The following is a 19,915-nucleotide window of genomic DNA, read 5'->3' on the forward strand; positions in this document are numbered from 1 at the left end:
ATGCTATCCCCAAAGTCCCCCATACCCTCCCCCCCCCACTTCTCTATCCATCCATTCCCATTTTTCTGGCCCTGGCGTTCCCCTGTACTGGGGCATATAAAGTTTGCATGTCCAATGGACCTCTCTTTCCAGTGATGGCCGACTAGGCCATCTTTTGATACATATGCAGCTAGAATCAAGATCTCCGGAGTACTGGTTAGTTCATAATGTTGTTCCACCTAGAGGGTTGCAGATACCTTTAGCTCCTTGGGACTTTCTCTAGCTCCTCCATTGAGAGCCCTGTGATCCATCCAATAGCTGACTGAGAGCATCCACTTCTGTGTTTGCTAGGCCCCGGCATAGTCTCACAAGAGACAGCTATATCTGCATCCTTTCAGCAAAATCTTGCTAGTGTATGCAATGGTAGCAGCGTTTGGAAGCTGATTATTGGATGGATCCCTGGATATGGCAGTCTCTAGATGGTCCATCCTTTAGTCTCAGCTCCAAACTTTGTCTCTGTAACTCCTTCCATGGGTGTTTTTTTTTCCCAATTCTAAGAAGGGGCAGAGTGTCCACACTTTGGTCTTCATTCTTCTTGAGTTTCATGCGTTTAGCAAATTGTATCTTCTATCTTGGGTATCCTAAGTTTTGGGCTAATATCCACTTATCAGTGAGTACATATTGTGTGAGTTCTTTTGTGATTGGGTTACCTCACTCAAGATAATGCCCTCCAGGTCCATCCATTTGCCTAGGAATTTCATAAATTCATTCTTTTTAATAGCTGAGTAGTACTCCATTTTTAATGGGGTTATTTGATTTTCTGGAGTCCACCTTCTTGAGTTCTTTATATATATTGGATATTAGTTCCCTATCTGATTTAGGATAGGTAAAGATCCTTTCCCAATCTGTTGGTGGCCTATTTGCCTTATTGATGGTGTCTTTTGCCTTACAGAAGCTTTGCAGTTTTATGAGGTCCCATTTGTAGATACTCGATCTTACAGCACAAGCCATTGCTGTTCTATTCAGGAATTTTTCCTCTGTGCCCATATCTTCGAGGCTTTTCCCCACTTTCTCTTCTATAAGTTTGACTGTCTCTGGTTTTATATGGAGTTCCTTGATCCACTTAGATTTGACCTTAGTACAAGGAGATAGGAATGGATCAATTCGTATTCTTCTACATGTTAACTGCCAGTTGTGCCAGCACCATCTGTTAAAAATGCTGTCTTTTTCCCACTGGATGGTTTTAGCTCCCTTGTCAAAGATCAAGTGACCATAGGTGTGTGGATTCATTTCTGGGTCTTCAATTCTATTCCATTGATCTACTTGTCTGTCACTATACCAGTACCATGCAGTTTTTAATCACAATTGCTCTGTAGTACAGCTTTAGGTCAGGCATGGTGATTCCACCAGAGGTTCTTTTATCCTTGAGAATAGTTTTTGCTATCCTAGGTTTTTTTGTTATTCCAGATGAATTTGCAGATTGCACTTTCTAATTCGTTGAAGAATTGAGTTGGAATTTTGATAGAGATTGCATTGAATCTGTAGATTGCTTTCGGCAAGATAGCCATTTTGACTATATTGATCCTGACTACAATCCATAAAGCTGATCTTATTTTACTGATTCTCTTCCTTAGCATTTATGAAGTTTCAATTTCCTCAGCAAATGTCAGCTTCTGTCTCTTCCCAGATAATTAATGCATTGTTATATTCCTGAGGACACAGGTACATTAAAATATACAGTATAGAAGCAGGCTAAACTGTTAGTAGTTGTTATTGAATCCTGGGTCTGAGACTTGTTGACTCGTGGGACCAAGAATGATAGAGATTACTTAGCTAAGTAGGCAAGAGTATATTGTCATCAATGCAAGGCAACTACATAAAACTAGGTCAGATGTTACCTACTCTGATATAGCATTACAGAATAGAAATAAATAACTAAAATATATAAAGGTTTTATTTTGGGCCAGGCGGTGGTGGCACATGCCTTTAATCCCAGCACTTGTGAGGCAGAGGCAGGCGGATTTCTGAGTTCAAGGCCAGCCTGGTCTACAGAGTGCATTCCAGGACAGCCAGGGCTACACAGAGAAACCCTGTCTCGAAAAACCAAAATGAAAAAAAATAGTTTTATTTTGGAATTCCACTGAAATGACTGTAGCCATTGAGTCAGGGCATGTAATTGAAATTCAAATTGCTATAATAATAAATTGTAGTGTTGAGTGTTGAAATATAGACTTAACAGTCTCTTAAGAGACCCAATTAAGGGAGACAAACTCATCAAAACGGGTCTTAAACCACAAAGGGCTGAATGAAAGACCCGGATTTTAACCTGAAACCTCAGATCCTAAAAACATAAAATTAGATTATCAGTGATTGTCAAAACCAGAAAGGATGTTCAATAGAGTAGTCAAAGAAGGAAGCAAGCTTGTAGACCAAATGATGCCAATGCATTTCTGTCTCCTTGAGTAGCCTTGCTCTTAGGATATAGCTACATCCTGGGGTTGACCAAAAGTTTCTGTTTATGAATCCCAGTCTAGCTCACCCTATATCTTGTTGAGATTACAAGACCTTTACACCCAATGACCCAGTCACTCCACACTTAAATCAGTGTTAGTTATTGTCTTCCTGAGTACTTTTGTAGGACACTACCACCTTCTAGAAAATTCTCTGACGTTTACCAGGATCTAAGCTATGTTTTTAGTTCTCTTCATAAAATTCCATGTGCATCCCTTTTAGCTACATTATGAATACTAAGTTTCTACTGCTTATGTGGAGCTTGGTACCTGGGCAGGAACTTGATGTTCAATGGAAACTTTTACAAAAAAATATGAATATACTTATGTACATCAAAATAATGCCATATTACATTTCAGAAAGTAGATTGGCTGGGACATTGTAACCTTCAAATATATATGTATACTTGTATATGCAAACATGTATATGTATACGTATATATTTGTGTGTGCCCCTTGAATGAGATTCTCATTGCCAGTGTGAACGTTTGGAGAGTTAATTCTATGATGAAGGAAGAGGGCATGTGATGAGATTAGCAGAATCATAAAAATAGAGTAGTCTCTGACTTTTCTCAATACTTCTCCAGTTTATGAGGTCACAGATTGATGACAGCAATGTGAAACAAGGAAGCATATCTCTCATCAGTATGAGAATCAGGTAACAGTTTAAGCTCAAATTTCCAGTCCTGAGAGCTGAGAAATGAATACCTATTGATTTATCTGTATGGCCTATAATACTTTTATAATAGCAGCATGGAACAATATGTGCAATTATTCTAGATTGATGATTCCCATTATACATATTTAAGATCAATTTATATACTGCCCTTTAAAACTTTAGTTTGTTACTATAACTCCCAAAGTATAAAATGAATGAATTCACAAAATAAATAAACAGAAGCTGTAGCACTTACTTCTAGTTCTCATATTGACATGGTGGTTCACATCTATAATCCCAGCACATGAGAAGTAGCAGTCAGACAATAAGGAATTTAAGACTATCTTTGAATATTTAGTGAGTGTCATTACAGTCTTGGTTAGATGAGATCTCTTAGATGGACAGAGCCAGACAGATAGACATTTTTATCTTCCCCCCTCTGAGCTCTGAATTCTATACATAATTTTCATTTTTGTCCCTAACTCATTCCAGATACTTAGAATTTCATCTGAAATCAAAAACAAGCGAACAAAAAAAAACCAATTAGCAAGAGTTTAATAACTGAAAAAACAGTGCAGTATTTGGATGGTATACTTAGGTCTTGTAGGTCCAAGCCCAGCACCCAAAATTACAGCCAGCTCACCCCACGGTTACTTATGAGATCCTGAGGATGGGCAACTGCATTAGAACAACCTTCTGTAGAAGGCCATCAAACAATGCAGAGCAGTGCTATTGAAAGTATAGCCTAACATGTCTTCCTTACTTTTCAGTAAATATATTTATTTTAAACCTTTATGAGGAAAATACAGAGAAAATTCTCTTTCTTTGAAGTAATCTATTATTCAGTAGACTATAGCTGTTTTTAAATTCATCAAAAGTAAACCTACTTCAAAAATTGTTATATATGTGTGTATACATGTATGTATGTATGTATGTATGTATGTGTGTGTGTGTGTGAGTGTGTGTGTGTGTGTGTGGCTCTAAAAATATTTTTCAGATTCTATTATATGGATATATTACTTATTGATATGTTAATCAAATATCATATTACTTATATATTATCATTCTAAAAACTAGAGTATTTCAAATGTTCAATTTGGTATAATTGATTTCTAAACACTTCCTTCCATAATTCTGAAATGAACATTGAATGGACTCACCAGTTTGTATTTATATGTACTTACATCCCTTTGTATGTAATATGTAGTAAGACTGGTGCATGAAGAGAAGTGCATGAGTTTATGAGGGTTGGTAAGAGAGAATAGACATGAGAGTGATAAGAGGGAGGAGAGGGAAGGGAAATTATGTAATTATATTTTAATTTAAAAATATGAATGTCTCAATCTCTTTATGTAGAATAGAGTTATAGATGTGGGAATCTTGACTAAGACATCTAGGGTATTAAAGTCCCTAGAAATAAAAAAAATATTAGGCATTTCTAACCTCTGTGTGTCCTGCTTTCAGAAATATCAGGAGGGGTGAGTGTGTGCACATGTATGTACATGTATGTGAGTGTGCATGTGCTTGTGTATGTGTGTGTTTCTATATGTGTGTTTCTGGTTTTAAACAAAATAAAGGACTGTAGGCATATTTCGCCATCTAAGCATTTAGTATTGTGGCTTCAAAGTAATCAGACAGCTTCTGGAGGAAAACACACTTGTTCTTTGTCTCTATTTTTGATGTCAGTGTACAGTGTGCTTTAAATGTCTGCTTCCTCCTCTCTGTGCTTCTGTTTCCTTCCCTCTTGGTTGGCAGTTATGTTCACCTCTGCCTTTCATGCTTCAGCTGGAATGCTCTCAAGAGAATATAAAATATTTCTCATAAAATGATCTTTTAAAGCAAAAAATTGCTGCACAGCTGCAGCCTGTTATTAATTCTACTCAACAGCAATGAGAATTTTGGCCAGCTACATATTACTTACAATTACTATCATGTGCATCAATTTTCTAACAATCTTATGAAATTCAAAGCTGAAAATCTCATTAAGTACTTAAAATATCAAATCCTCCCTATAATTCCTAGCAGTAGTTGAGCAAAGAATTTTCAAAAGTAGATATTGTTATTCAACAACAGTACATACTGATGAGAGACTAATGAATATAGGTAATTATAGATGAGAACCTTTTTGTTACTACTGAAAGAGCATAGAGCTGAAGCACAGTAAAGCCTAACAGGCATTCTGTCTGACATTGCTTGTCTTTCAGTTTGAGAAGAATAAGCTTTTAGAGGATGGCTCTGTTGAGGACCCATCACAAGAAAAAAGGTCTATGGATCTCAGGAGCTCTATCGAAGGGAATGATTACACATTAACTCACAAGGTCATTACCGGAAGGTGGTTTTATATCTTGTATATCTTGGATCAAAGTGTGTGTGTGTGTGTGTGTGTGAGAGAGAGAGAGAGAGAGAGAGAGAGAGAGAGAAAGAGAGAAAGAGAGAGAGAGAGAGAGGGAGAGGAAGAGGAAGAGGAAGAGGGAGGGACAGGGAGGGGGATTATAGATCTCTCTGTCTCTCTGTCTCTGTCTCTCTCTTTGGGGGTTGCAGGGGATGTAACAGAGGAGTATGAACTGGGAGTTTCATATCATGTACTCTTATATCCAAGAACACAAAAAATAAAATGATAGGGTCACTTATTTATTTATTTATTTATTTATTTATTTATTTATTTATTTGGTTTGTTTTTTATTCTTTGTGAAAAAGCAAATTAAAGAGTCTTTCTCTGAAACTCAGGGACGAATTGTTAGTTTTGTTCTAAGTGCTCAGCCCATCTTCCTAGGGTCTAAATGATCTCCCAGTGGAAGCTTAAGCCCAATATTTAGTTTTATATGGAAATATTATATATATATACATATATATATAATCATATAGAAAACATAGTAAGTGAAGAAGGAAAATGAATCATCAAGAGGGAAGAAGGGTATGAGAAGATAACAAGGGTTGATTATAAAAAAAAACAAAACCTAATATAATAAAGAAACATAAAAAAGTATAATCAAAGCATTATCATGTATAAGTAACATGTTGATAAATCACTTAAAATTCTCTAGAAATCATTAAAATGTTGAACAGTTTTTAAATGCTCTTAATAAAAATATGGTGTTGAAAACTGCAATGTGGAAGCTGGAGAATAACACTTCAAGAACCATCCAAATTTGGCAAAAGTTGTGTCCTACTTTCTCACTGGCACCTTGTTGGTTTCTGCAAGAGGTTACAAAACTACTAAAGGGAAAAGAAGGTGCTATTATTATTGTGAATTTGGGAGTGAATCATCTCTGATTTAAAAAAAAATTCTGAATCACCAACACAACGCACCAGGGAGTCTGCCTTCACATTCTCCAGCCTTTTGTCTTCCACTCCTCACGTATGCAGAACAATTTGGGCTTGTGAAATCTATTGCTTAACAGCTAAAGGCACTTGCTCACAAGCCTGACAACTTAAGATCAATCTACAAAATCTACAACAGAGAATGTGAGAACCAAACTAACTCCCAAAAATTGTCCTCTGATTTCTACAGGTATAAGGCAGTTATTTGTGTACCAACACATAGACACACACACACACACGATAAATGAATACAAATAACTTTCAACTTTCCCCTTTAACATACATTTAATGTTTTTTGAACATTTTGTTTAAAAATGTAATGTGTGTACTGATGAAAATTGTCCATTACTAATTTTAAAACTGGATTCTTATATATAGGTTGTCTTGGTCAGTGTTTCTATTGCTGCACAAAACATGATGACCAAGAAGCAAGTTGTAAAGAAAAGGACTTATTCAGCTTACACATCCACATTTCTGATCATCACCAAAGGAAGTCAGGAATGGAACTCACCCAGGGCAGCAATCTGGAGGCAGGAGCTGGCTCAGAGGCCATGGAGGGATGGTGAATATGGATTATTTCCCCTGGCTTGCTCAGCTTGCCTTCTTATAGAATCCAGGATCACTATCCCTGGGATGGCAACATTTACAATGCCCTCCACCCTTAATCAGTAATTGAGAAAATGCCTTTCAGCTAGATCTCACGGAGGCATTTCCTCAACTGTGACTCCTGACACTGTAATAACTCCAGCTTGCATCAAGTTGGCACACAAAACCAGCCACTACATGGATCCTGAGAGGGAGAGAGGGAAGATATGATAAGGGCATGCCCTTATTTTGCATTCTATATTTATACTACAGTGCCATCCTCTTCAAGTGACTTACTTGATACAACCCAACTTTGGTGCGCTTAGACACCCTGATCTTCCATAAAGTAGTCAATATTTTTCCATATGATAAGATAATATATATCCTCAATGCATTATGCAAAATTGCCCTTTCCACTACATGTACTGTTTCTCTTTCCATAATTCAGAAAGAAATGCTTGTCTGTATCATACAGGACCTTTAAAAGCACAATTTTGTCCCTCTTGTTTTCTCTACCTGTCTTGTTGCCTCACCACCATTTGCCATGGTAGGAACCAGTAAGCCTCTCTCTCTCTCTCTCTCTCTCTCTCTCTCTCTCTCTCTCTCTCTCTCTCTCTCTCTCTCTCCCTCCCTCCCTCCCTCCCTCCCTCCCTCTCCCTCTCCCTCTCCCTCTCCCTCTCCCTCTCCCTCTCCCTCTCCCTCTCCCTCTCCCTCTCTCTCTCACCCTCACTCTCTCACCCTCACTCTCTGCCTCTGTCTCACTGTCTTTCTGTCTCCTTCTCCTTGTCCTCCTCCTGTGTGTGTGTGTGTGTGTGTGTGTGTGTGTGTGTGTAGCTCAGGGGACAATCTCAGGGGTCATTACTTAGAGGACTTCCACCTTTTGTTCCAGGAAGAATTGGTCACTGATCTGGAAATTATCTGTATGAGCTAGGCTAAATGATTGAAAGTCTTGAGGGATCTGCTTGTCTGTGAATCCCATGTAAGCATTACCAAGGTTCTATTGCTGCATCAATGCGTCTGAATTTTTACACTGTCTCTGGTGAATCAAACTCTGCTAACATACTTTTCTGACTTAGCATCTTCCCAGCTCCTTTTCCAACAGTGTTTTTATATTCATGTGCTATCTAATCCTTAAGACAGCCTAAGCTCATTAAAATTACAGAGTAGTTTTAACTCCACATGTGCCTCTATTAAAGCACCAAAGCTACAGTGTCTTTTATGTAATCAGTACATAAGCTTGGGTAAATTCAATTTTTTCTCAGGCATGAAACTTCCTCCTAAATTTTTCAAAACTATGGAATCTCTGTAAATATGGTCAAAATCTATTTCAATCTAACATGGAAAGTTGAAAGACTTTGCTGGTATTTGTTTTTACAAACACTTACGGGTTGGGTAATCCATTTCCAGTTGGGGCTAATGGGCAGTGGTAGTCTCGTTGGGGCAGCTTCCTCATAAATGAATTAATGCCTTCATGAATGTAGGATTGGATTCCTTTAATGAGTAAAATTTGGCCCCTTCTTTTATTTTTATTGCCACTATGTCTCATTGTTTTTCTACTCTGACCTAGAAGAAACGGAATGATATTCCTTACCAGATGCCATCCCCTGGATATAAATTTTTTCATACTCAGAAGTCAGTAATAAGCAATTTAGAAGCATAGAACGTGCAAAGAAAAGTAATTTTAAAATACAGCATTTGAGGTTCTGGGAAGATGGCTCAGGTGATAATAGCTCTGCTGTGTAAACACAAAGATATAAACTGCATATCCCCAGAACCAATATAAGAAACTGCTCATGTATACCTATAATCTGTGTGCTAAGAGGATGGGGACAGGAGGATGTCTTGGCTTCACTAACAAACCTGCTTAGCCAAATCCCTGAAATTCAAGTCCCAGTGTGAGACTCTGTGTCCAGAAAGATTGTAGAAAGCATCTGAAGAATGATAACTAGAGCCAACATTATCTATTTTCCTCCCCATGTCCATATTCACCAGTACACAGGTTAAACATGAAAACATACACACACAAGACAGAGAGAGAGACAAAGAGAGGGGGGAGGGAGGGAGAGGAAGGGGAAGAGGGAGAGAGAGAGAAACTACCACATATTGCTCACAGAAGATAGATGATTCCTAATGAAGGGACACTTCCTTGATGACAAAACATAATCCAGCAGTGGTTTGAGAAGTTTTTACCAGCAAGTTACAGTATAAGCTCTGTGTATTACAGTATCTATCTCACACACACCTTAGTTGAGAGAAGGCCAGATTTCTCATTCTTTCCCACTATTGTGACATCTTCTTTTAATTCTTATTCCCTTTGTGTGCAGAAACATGAGGTACAGGGACCATTGTGCAGCTTTCTGTAATTCAGGTACAGCCCTGGGATTTATATAACAGGAAAAGCATGACCCACTGTCTTTGATAGAGCAAGATGATTGCAAGACAAGGTCATCCTCTGAGAGAAAATATGGAAGCTACATTTATTAAAAAGAAAACTGGGTATCTCTGACTTTAGAAATGAAAATGACTTGTCTTAGATTGCCTGCTTGGCAAAGCTTTAACCCTTGACATTATCCTCTTCTGTTGGATAGATTTGAGATTTAGGGGTCCATTGTTAACACATTGTGTAAGAAATCAGAGACTATACAAAAAAGAAAAGTGTTTTGGGAAGATGTTACATTTGTTACAGCAATGACTAAACATTGTTTAAATGATAACTGGTAGTGTAAACAGGAAGTAAAATTGGTACCTCAGTCCATACCAACACAGTAGAAATCTGAGAATTAGAAGAAAAAAGAAAAAAGAAGCCGGGCTTGGTGGCGCACTCCTTTAATCCCAGCACTTGGGAGGCAGAGGTAGGCAGATTTCTGAGTTCGAGGCCAGCCTGGTCTACAAAGTGAGTTCCAAGACAGCCAGGAGAGAGAGAGAGAGAGAGAGAGAGAGAGAGAGAGAGAGAGACAGAGAGAGACAGAGAGAGACAGAGACAGAGACAGAGAGACAGAGAGACAGAGAGAGAGAGAGAGAGAGAGAGAAAGACAGAGAGAGAAAGACAGAGAGAGAAAGACAGAGAGAGAAAGACAGAGAGAGAAAGACAGAGAGAGAAAGACAGAGAGAGACAGAAAGACAGAGAGACAGAAAAACAGAAAGACAGAAAGACAGAAAGAGGAATAAATATAATGGAAGTTTCTGTTTACTCTTTTTTTAAATTTTTCAAACAAGTTTTATTCCCATACAATCCAGAGACGTTTGCTTTGCTTAAAATGTACACAGAGAACATGATTCTTTAATGTGAATAATAACTTATGTCCTGGCTCCACTACTTGGGTGGCTTCATGCCTGGGTAATAATGCCTCTATCCTTAGCCTCTCGGTAGTGTCCCAGTGTTATAGTCCTAGACTGACCCAGTTCATCCCTGTGCCCTCCCCATGCAAACTAGTAATGGATGTGGAATTGAGAAGCACTTTCTTCCACCTGCCATATGTAGATGACTTTGGGAGAAGATCATAAATGGCCCACTATTAAGTCTGAGGGTCTGGGTACAGAGCACAAGCTACCCTGTAGAGTCCTCACTTAGGGGATGCAGTTCATCAGGGATTCTTTCCACTAGATCAAGGGGTACACACCACAGGGGGCTCACATCGCCCCTCTGACCTACAAGTTGCTCTTATGTTACCCCTATGTAGGGGTAAGGAGACAGTGTGAAGGTTGTAAGAAGTGTGTTACTGCTGCTGCCTGCCTTGGCTGGGGAAAATGGAGACTGTGAGGTCAGACAGAGCTCCAGACCTTCCCATATCTCTTAAAAGGTAGATATGACATTGATAAGTGTATAGTAGCCCAGAAGTTCAGAATATGCAAGAAACAATTCACAAACCACATGAAGCTCAAGAAGAAGGAAGACCACAGTGTTGATACTTTGATCCTTCTTAGAAGGGGGATCAAAATACCCATGAGAGGAGATACAGAGAAAATGTGTAGAGCAGAAACTGAAGGAAAGGCCATCCAGTGACTAGTCCACCTGGGGATCCATTCCATATACAGTCACCAAACCCAGACACTGTTGTAGATGCCAACAAGCGCTTGCTGACCAGAAGCCTGATATAACTGTCTCCTGAGAGGCTCTTCCAGTGCCTGACAAATACAGAGATGAATGAACACAGCCATTCATTGGACTGAGCACAGAGTCTCCAATGGAGGAGCTAGAGAAAGGACCCAAAGAGCTTAAGGGGTTTGCAGCTCCATAGGAGGAGCAACAGTGTGAACCAAACAGTACCTCCAGAGTTCCCAGGGACTAAACCTCCAACCAAAGAGGACACATGGAGCCACCCAAGGCTCCAGCAGCATATTTAACAGAGGATGGCCTTGTGGGACATCAATGAGAGGAGAGGTCCTTGGTTTTATGAAGGGCCCAGTGTAGGGGAATGCCAGGACAGGGAAATGAGAGTGGGTGGGTTAGTGAGCAGGGTAGGTGGGATGGGATGGGAGGGTTTTAGAGGGGAAATGAGGAAAGGGGATCAAATTTGAAATGTAAATAAAGAAAATATTTAATAATAATAATAATAATAATAAATAAATAATAATAATAAAGGTAGAGATGAGAATGTGGGACAGTGCAAATGGAACGCATACTATCCAATGTAACACACAAAACCCAGCCCTGGGTGCCATGGTGATGTTGGGCAGTGTCAGGCTGTGGTCACCTCCAGGGATTCTTTCTGCATAGGGCAGCAGCTGACCTGGCCACCCGCTCAAGCCTGAGTGCTCTTACTTCTGTAGTTCCCCATGTTGCCTTGTCATTAGTGGGAAGGTCACTCAGTGCCTGAAGCAAAAGTGAGGTGCACTAGCCTGGTGTTCATGAAGTGAGATCCAAGCAGGGCTCTACTAGTCATGTGCCTGCCTCTGTCTGCCATACACTGCTGACATAATAGGCACATACAGCAGCCTCATAGATGGGTGGCCTGGTTCTTAACTCTGTTCACAGAAAGATGGCTCCACTTCCATCTCTACAAAGGCCCAACACAGAAGCTACTGAATGGAAGCCATTTCAGTAGCTGAGGTTTGGAGCTTGACAGCAGGGCAGGGGAGTGGCTGCAACCTTAGTGGGCACTACACACATTATGTTCCTACTGACTCCAGGCCCACAATATCCAACACAGACCCCCAGGAAGGACAACATTTACATATAACATGTTTGTACCTTGGGTTTGGTTTTGTCTTGGGGATTACTTTGCAGGGGGCAGTCTTAGTGTTTGCAAGTACCTTATGTTGCCAAGTATTAGAAATAGGGAGACAGTCAAGACCCTGGGCCAGAGGCCAGTCATCCTCCTCTTGTCCTACAGAGGTAAAGTCAGGGTGGCAGTCCACCTGAGGCCCTGGGGAACACTCCCACGTGTTATTTCTAAAGTGCAATGGTGCAACCCATAACCTATGCTCAGGGTAACTTAGTGTCAGATTTCATGGCCCAGTGCTTAGATTAAAGAGGGGAGGGGGCAAATGTAGGAGCTGAAAAGGGCTGACACATCAGGAGTATGGGGAGGCTGCTGGGGAAGTGTCAGTGAGATGACAAGCCAGGCATGGTGCCTTTGTTGAGAACAGGTCTCTCCGTTCTATAACCAGATGATCATTTCTGGAAAGTGCCATACCTGCTTATATTCAGGTAGATAACCCTTTCTCGTTGTATCCACAGCATGGAATGAAATGACACTTCTTCAACACCAAACATGCTAACCTGGGTGCTGTGTGCACACACCTGTAGTGTTTCTATAGTAGTGTTAGTAGTGTGTTGGTTGGCAGTAGGGGTGGGGGCCATTCTAACAATCCTTCCAAGGGCTGTTTTCTCAGGGGGTAGGGGTAGGGCCTATGGTTGTTGCTACTGCCCAGGTATCCTTGCTTTGCTGTCATACATAGACAAAAGGACTTTTTACCCAGTAGTTACCCAGTGGCCACCTGGTGGGTAGGAATGGAAACTTAAGGTCTGTTTTCTTCCTATGGTTTCTGTCTTTCTGACTCTATGGAGGAGTTCCATCTTTCTTTCAGTGTTCCTTTGCTGCAGAGAATGGATCAGAAGCCTGAGATGGGGTTGGAGGAAAGCCACATACTGGGTTTGGGCACAAAGCTTTCCCCTCGCTGTGCTGGTAGGCCATTCCAGTGCCCCAGTGTGTCCTTAGGGTAGCAGAGCCATAGCCCACATGTTCCCCAGACCCCCTCTGCAGGTGTGTGTAGGTATGGTTTCTGTTTATTCTTTCTTTTTTAAATATTATTTATTTATTAATTTATACTCAAGATTTTATTCTCCTCCCAGTCTACCCTCCAACTATTCCACATCCATACCACCTTCCTAACCCCTATCCTCACTCCACCCCCAACTCCCACCGAACCAGGGATGTAAATTCCCTGGGGTCTCCAGTCTCTTGAGGGTTAGGTACATCTTCTCTGTCTGAACCCAGACCTAGCAGTCCTCTACTGTCTATGTGCTGGAGGCCTAATATCAGCTGGTATATGCTGCCTGGTTGGTGGTCCAATGTTTGAGATATCTTGGGGGTCAGGTTAGTTGAGTCTGCTGGTCTTCCTACAAGGTGTCCTTTCTCCTCAGCTTCTTCCAGCTTTTCCCTAATTCAACCAAAGGGATCATCAGCTTCTGTCCATTGATTCGGTGCAAATATCTGCATCTGAATCTTTCAGCTGCTTGTTGGGTCTTTTGGAATGCTCTGACTATGGGATGGCAACCCCCTCCTCACTTGATACCATGTCTTTCTGCAGGAAGTAGGCTCTATGAGTTCCCTCTCCCTGCTGTTGACCATTTCATCTAAGATCTCTCCCTTTATGTCCTGAGAGTTTCTCACCTCCTGGGTCTCTGATACATTCTGGAGGGTCTCCCCAAAATCCTACCTCCTAAGGTTGCCTGTTTCCATTCTTTCTGGTGACCCTCAGGGCTTCAGCCCTTTTCTCTCACCCAATAGCAGATCAGGATCCCCTTCCCCACCCACTTTCTACTTTCCCTACCAGGTCTTTCCTTCCCTCCCTCCTTGTGATTGCTTTCTTCTCCCTCCCAAGTGGGACATACTCATCCTTACTTGGGCCCTTCAGCTTACTGAACTTTTTGAGTTCTGTGGACTGTATCATTGGTATTCTGTACCTTTTTTTGGCTAATATCCACTTATTAGCCAAAAATGCTATATCTTTTTGGGTCTGAGTTATCTCACTCAAGATGATATTTTCTACTTCCATCCATTTGCTTGCAAAACTCAGGATGTCCTCATTATTAATAGCTGAGCAGTATTCCATTGTGTAAACAAATAACATTTTCTGTATCCATTCTTCTGTAGTGGGACATCTTGGTTATTTCCAGATTGGTTATTTCTGGCTATCATAAATAAGGCCACTATGAACAGAGTGGAACATGTGCTACTATGGCTTGATTTGGTATCTTTTGGGTATATTCTCAAGAGTGGTACTCCTGGGTCTTCAGGTAGATCTATTTCCAATTTTCTGAGGAACCTCCAGATTGATTTCCAGAGTGGTTGTACCAGTTTGCAATCCCACCAGTAATGGAGGAATGTTCCTCTTTCTCCACATTCTCATCAACATACGTTGTCCCTGTGGCTTTGATCTTAGCCATTCTGATTGGTGGAATCTCAGAGTCATTTTGATTTGCATTTTTCTGATCACTAAGGACTTTGAACATTTCTTTAGGTGATTCTCAGGCATTCAAGATTCCTCTGTTGTGAATTCTCAGTTTAGTTCTATACCCCATTTTTTTTTAAATTGGGTTGTTTGGTTTTTTGGTGGTTAGGTTCTTTGCTGGACGGAAAGGTGGTAACTGGATAAGAATAGGAGTTGCCAATGGTGACAAACAGTTTGAAAATAGCAGATTAGTGAGAAGAGTTAATGAAGGGATTCAGCTTGAGGGGGAATTTCATCATTTTGATGAGTTAAATTCCTACAGGCACCTTAAAGGTCTTTATGTCTCTATTGAATCAAAAGGACTCAAGCTACATTCCTTTTTGTAAGAGTGAGATTCAAAAGAACATGTGAGGACAGAGATGGATTTCCAAAGAAAAGCACTGTGTTCAATCTCAACATCAAAGTAAATGTAAAGTATGAGACAGACAAGAGTCCCATTTGCCAGGTATTCAAGGTATGGGAGGCATCTATGGCTCAAGCTCACATGGATTTCTGAACACAAAACAGGCCCTCCTCTTGAGCTTGGCTGGGAGAAGAGCTCTTCATCAAATAAGAATTCTCAGAAGCAGTGTGCGCTATAGGACTTCCTAGGAAGTAAAAATATTAACCAGGGGCAAAGGCATAGGAGTGTTGAGATGATGCTTTATCCTTATCTCTCTGTCAAGAACTCAATACTGCGGAAGTGGATGGGAAATAATATAGAGCAGGAAAACTGAGAGTGATTACTTCTGTCCTTTTAATTTTCACTCTATGAGAAATCTTTATAGTCGATATGTTTATTGTAATACAACAAGCTGTATCTTAAATGTACTGACGTGAAATATGTCACAAAACCAAGAAGTAGTAAAAATCACATTCTTTTTTTATTATTACGTATTTTCCTCAATTACATTTCCAATGCTATCCCAAAAGTCCCCCATACCCCCCCTACTTCCCTACCCACCCATACCCATTCTTTTGGCCCTGGCATTCCCCTGTATTGGGGCATATAAAGTTTGCAAGTCCAATGGGCCTCTCTTTCCAGTGATGGCTGACTAGGCCATCTTTCGATACATATGCAGCTAGAGACAAGAGCTCCGGGGTACTGGTTAGTTCATCATGTTGTTCCAACTATAGGGTTGCAGATCCCTTTAGCTCCTTGGATACTTTCTCTAGCTTCTCCACTGGGAGCCCTGTGATCCATCCAATAGCTGACAGTGAGCATCCACTTCTGTGTTTGTTTGGCCCCGGCATAGTTTCACAAGAGAGAGCTATATCTGGGTCCTTTCATCAAAATCTTGCTAGTGTATGCAATGGTGTCAGCGTTTGGAAGCTGATTATGGGATGGATCCCTGGATATGGCAGTCTCTAGATGGTCCATCCTTTCATCACAGCTCCAAACTTTGTCTCTGTAACTCCTTCCATGGGTGTTTTGTTCCCAATTCTAAGAAGGGGCACAGTGTCCACACTTTGGTCTTCATTCTTCTTGAGTTTAAAAATCACATTCTTAATCCTAGGTTGTCTGAGTATAGAGTTCAGTGGCATTTCTATATTCTGACATTTCTCTTATTCTGTGTGTGTGTGTGTGTGTGTGTGTGTGTGTGTGTGTGTGTGTGATTGCATGCTCATGTGTATAGGCTATATGTGTCAGCATGTTATGTGAGTCAAATATGGATATCAGTTGGGAACCTTGGCTGTTGATCTTGCCTTCCTTCTTGATTGGAGCCGTATGTTGTACATATGCCAGGCTTGGTAGCCTCAGAGATTCCAAGGACTCTCCTAAAAGTGTTTGATTACAGATATGTGTGACTGTGACCAGTTTAGTGTGGGTTTTAGGGATCCAAACTCGGGGCCTCATGCTTATAGGACACATGCTTTACTCACTCAGCCATCTCTCCAGTCTCAGGACACCATTTCTCAGGAAAGCATATAGTTTAGGATGGATCAAATCTATGACTTGATGAGGACTGAAGTTTTCAAAGACTTGGAAATGTGCTCATAAATGCAGGTAAATCTAAAGACTCATGGGTCATGATGTTAGCACTATTGACTATAACCAATATTGACTATAGCCACTTATTTATACTTTTGGATTTTCTTATTCAACTTACCACAGGATCATCTACTAATGTATTTCTATTATACAGTCTGGACCAAAAACAAGCAGTGTGTATTTTATGAGATGAATACAAATCATGCCAGATCACATGCTGAGGCTATTTCACTAATAGCATTTCTGAAGAAGAGATTGCCATATAATACCGCTGACTGTGCTGCTCTTTTAAAACTAAATTTATTAACAGACTACACAATTTCCATTTGGAATCTAAGGTCACTAGTATAAACTGCAGCAAGATTTTATCTTTACTTTGCTTTTCCATTGGGCTAATTAGTCTGGAGGGCATTTTTAATCCTATCACCCTTCTTTTCCTTTTCTGAAGTCAGTCTAGTCATCTCTGTAGATTTTCTGGTTTGTTTTTATGTAAGAAGATGGGGAGGGTAAAATTGCACCACTATTGGCCTGGAGAATGAAGTGTTGAGAAGCTTTTGGTTACAAGAGTTAGAAATTGGCATTCTCCCAATTTTGGCTTTTACAAATGAGTACAATCAGAATTAGGTGCTACACGCATTTGCAAACTGTGTCAGGATGACATGGAGGAAGAACCAGCACATTACACCAGTAATGTTGCAGGAAAGAACAATGAATTAAGGCCAGGGATTGAGGCAGCTGCTTCAGCTGCTTCAAAATCCAGCACATCCCAACTGCTTCACAGAGATGTTAGAAGTTCTGTCACTTAATGGGGGCAGTACACTAGTGCATTTATAAAGTCATTTTCTCAAAATATGTCTATTTATCTATTTGTCTATTATGTGCCACTTATGGTGCTAGGGTAGGCACACAATGGCATAGCCATGTTGTGGTTATGATTTGTAATTCCAGGGACTAGGCACTTTTTCAGATACTTTGTGGAAAGTTGGTCATGGTGTCAGAAGAGTCACAAAGAGAGCAGAGATCCCTGAAGAGTGTGGGCAAAGCTTTTGCAGAAAAAGATAATGACATTGAATTTTCTTCTGTTCAGAAAAACAAGCCAAGAGAGAACATGCAAAGAAGTTGCAGCTCTGGCCTCTGGTCCCCACAATGTTATCAGGTTCCGTAAAGAGGAATAGATCTTGTGGTGAGCACCACATTGGACAGGAACACTTAAGGGTAGTCAGAACTTTGCAGGCATGATGATGTATCACTGAAGAAGAAAGAGAGATTTCTAGGTAATGTATTTTGGGACACAGACAGAAATGTCAGGTGAAGTAGAATCTTGGAGGATAAAAGGATGATATGTGATTCTCTTTGCTGCTGGAATATGCTAGAATTATGATGTCTAAATCTCAATTACTTTATCTGAATAAAATAAATACCTGGTTTACTCTCTTCACAAGGGGGACTTTGCTGAACAAATATATAAAAATCTTTCTAAGTCAAACAGGCTCTGTAATAGAAAAGAATATTATTCTATTATTACTACAATACATAGGAACCCTGCCCGACCAGTGTTTCCGATTGCTTCCAGTCTGCACCAGTTTTACCTTGGGCACAAACTCTGCAGGCAGTGCCATAGCATCCAGAGGAAGCCCAAATCACAGGCACTATAACACAGCCAGGAACTCAGGAACTAGGAAAGAGATCAGGAGTCACAGATGCAAGCATCACCAACAAAATACAAGAGATTGAAGAGAGAATCTCATGTGCAGAAGATATCATAGAAAACATTGACACAACAGTCAAAGAAAAATGCAAAAAGCAAAATGATCCTAACTCAAAACATCCAGGAAATCCAGGACACAATGAGAAGACCAAACCTAAGGATAGTAGGTATAGAAGAGAATGAAGTTTCCCAACTTAAAGGGCTAGGAAATCTCTTCAACAAAATTATAGATGAAAACTTCCCTAACCTAAAGAAAGAGATGCCAATGAGCATACAAGAAGCCCACAGAACTCTAAAAGACTGGACCAGAAAAGAAATTCCTTCTGTCACATAATAATCAAAACAGCAAATGAATTAAACAAAGAAAAAAATATTAAAAGCAGTAAGGAAGAAAGGTCAAATAACATATAAAGGCAGACCTACCAGAATTACAACAGACTTTTCACCAGAGACTATGAAAGCTAGAAGATCCTGGGTAGATGTCATGCAGACCCTAAGAGAACATAAATGCCAACTAAGACTACTATACCCAGAAAAACTCTCAATTACCATAGACAGAGAAAACAAGATATTCTATGACAAAGCCAAATTGAGACAATATTTTTCTACAAATCCAGCCCTACAAAGTATAATAGATGGAAAACACCAACACAAGAAGGAAACTAGATCCTAGAAAAAGCAAAAAAAAATAATCTTTCAACAAACCTAAAAGAAGATAGTCACAAAGACATAATTCCAGTTCTAGCAACAAAATAACAGGAAATAACAATCACTTTTCCTTAATATCTCTTAACATCAATAGATTCAATTACCCAATAAAAAGACATAGACTAGCAGACGAATACATAAACATGACCCACCATTTTGCTGCATACAGGAAACACACCTTGGAGACAAAGACAGACACTATCTCAGAATGAAAGGTTAGAAAAAAAAAATTCAAAGCAAATGCTTCCAATTATAATATCGAACAAAATTCTAATATTGAATAGAATCAACTTTCAACCAAAAGTTATCAAAAAGAATAAGGAAGGACACTCCACACTCATCAAAGGAAAAATCTACCAAGATCTCAATTCTGAACATCTGTATTCCAAATATAAGGGTACCCATATTCATAAAAGAAACTTTACTAAAGCTCAAAGGACACACCACACCCCACACAATAAGAATGGGGGACTTTAACACCCCACTCTCAGCAATGGACAAATCACTGAAACAGAAATCAAACTGAGACACAGCGAAACTAACAGAAGTTTTTAACCAAATGTATCTAACAGATCTTTATAGAACCTTTCATCCCAAAGCAACAGAATATAGCTTATTCTCAGCACCTCACGGTACCGTCTCCAAAACTGACTATATCATTGGTCACAAAAGAGGCCTCAACAGATACAAGAAGATTGAAATAATTCCATGAACCCTATCAGATAACCAGTGACTAAGGCTGGTCTTAAATACCAACAAAAACAATGGAAAGCACACAAACACACAGAGGCTGAATA

General features: G+C 40.0%; 1 protein-coding gene across 2 annotated transcripts in view; it reads right to left on the reverse strand.

Annotated features, from left to right (window-relative positions):
* LOC110312287 (contactin-associated protein like 5-3) overlaps positions 1-19,915 on the reverse strand; it is a 604,300-nt gene that overhangs the window by 533,922 nt on the left and 50,463 nt on the right. The gene's annotated exons all lie outside the window — the stretch shown is intronic.

Source organism: Mus caroli, unplaced genomic scaffold (assembly GCF_978045245.1).
Source record: "Mus caroli unplaced genomic scaffold, Mus_caroli_1 scaffold_18, whole genome shotgun sequence".
NCBI classification, from domain to species: domain Eukaryota; kingdom Metazoa; phylum Chordata; class Mammalia; order Rodentia; family Muridae; genus Mus; species Mus caroli.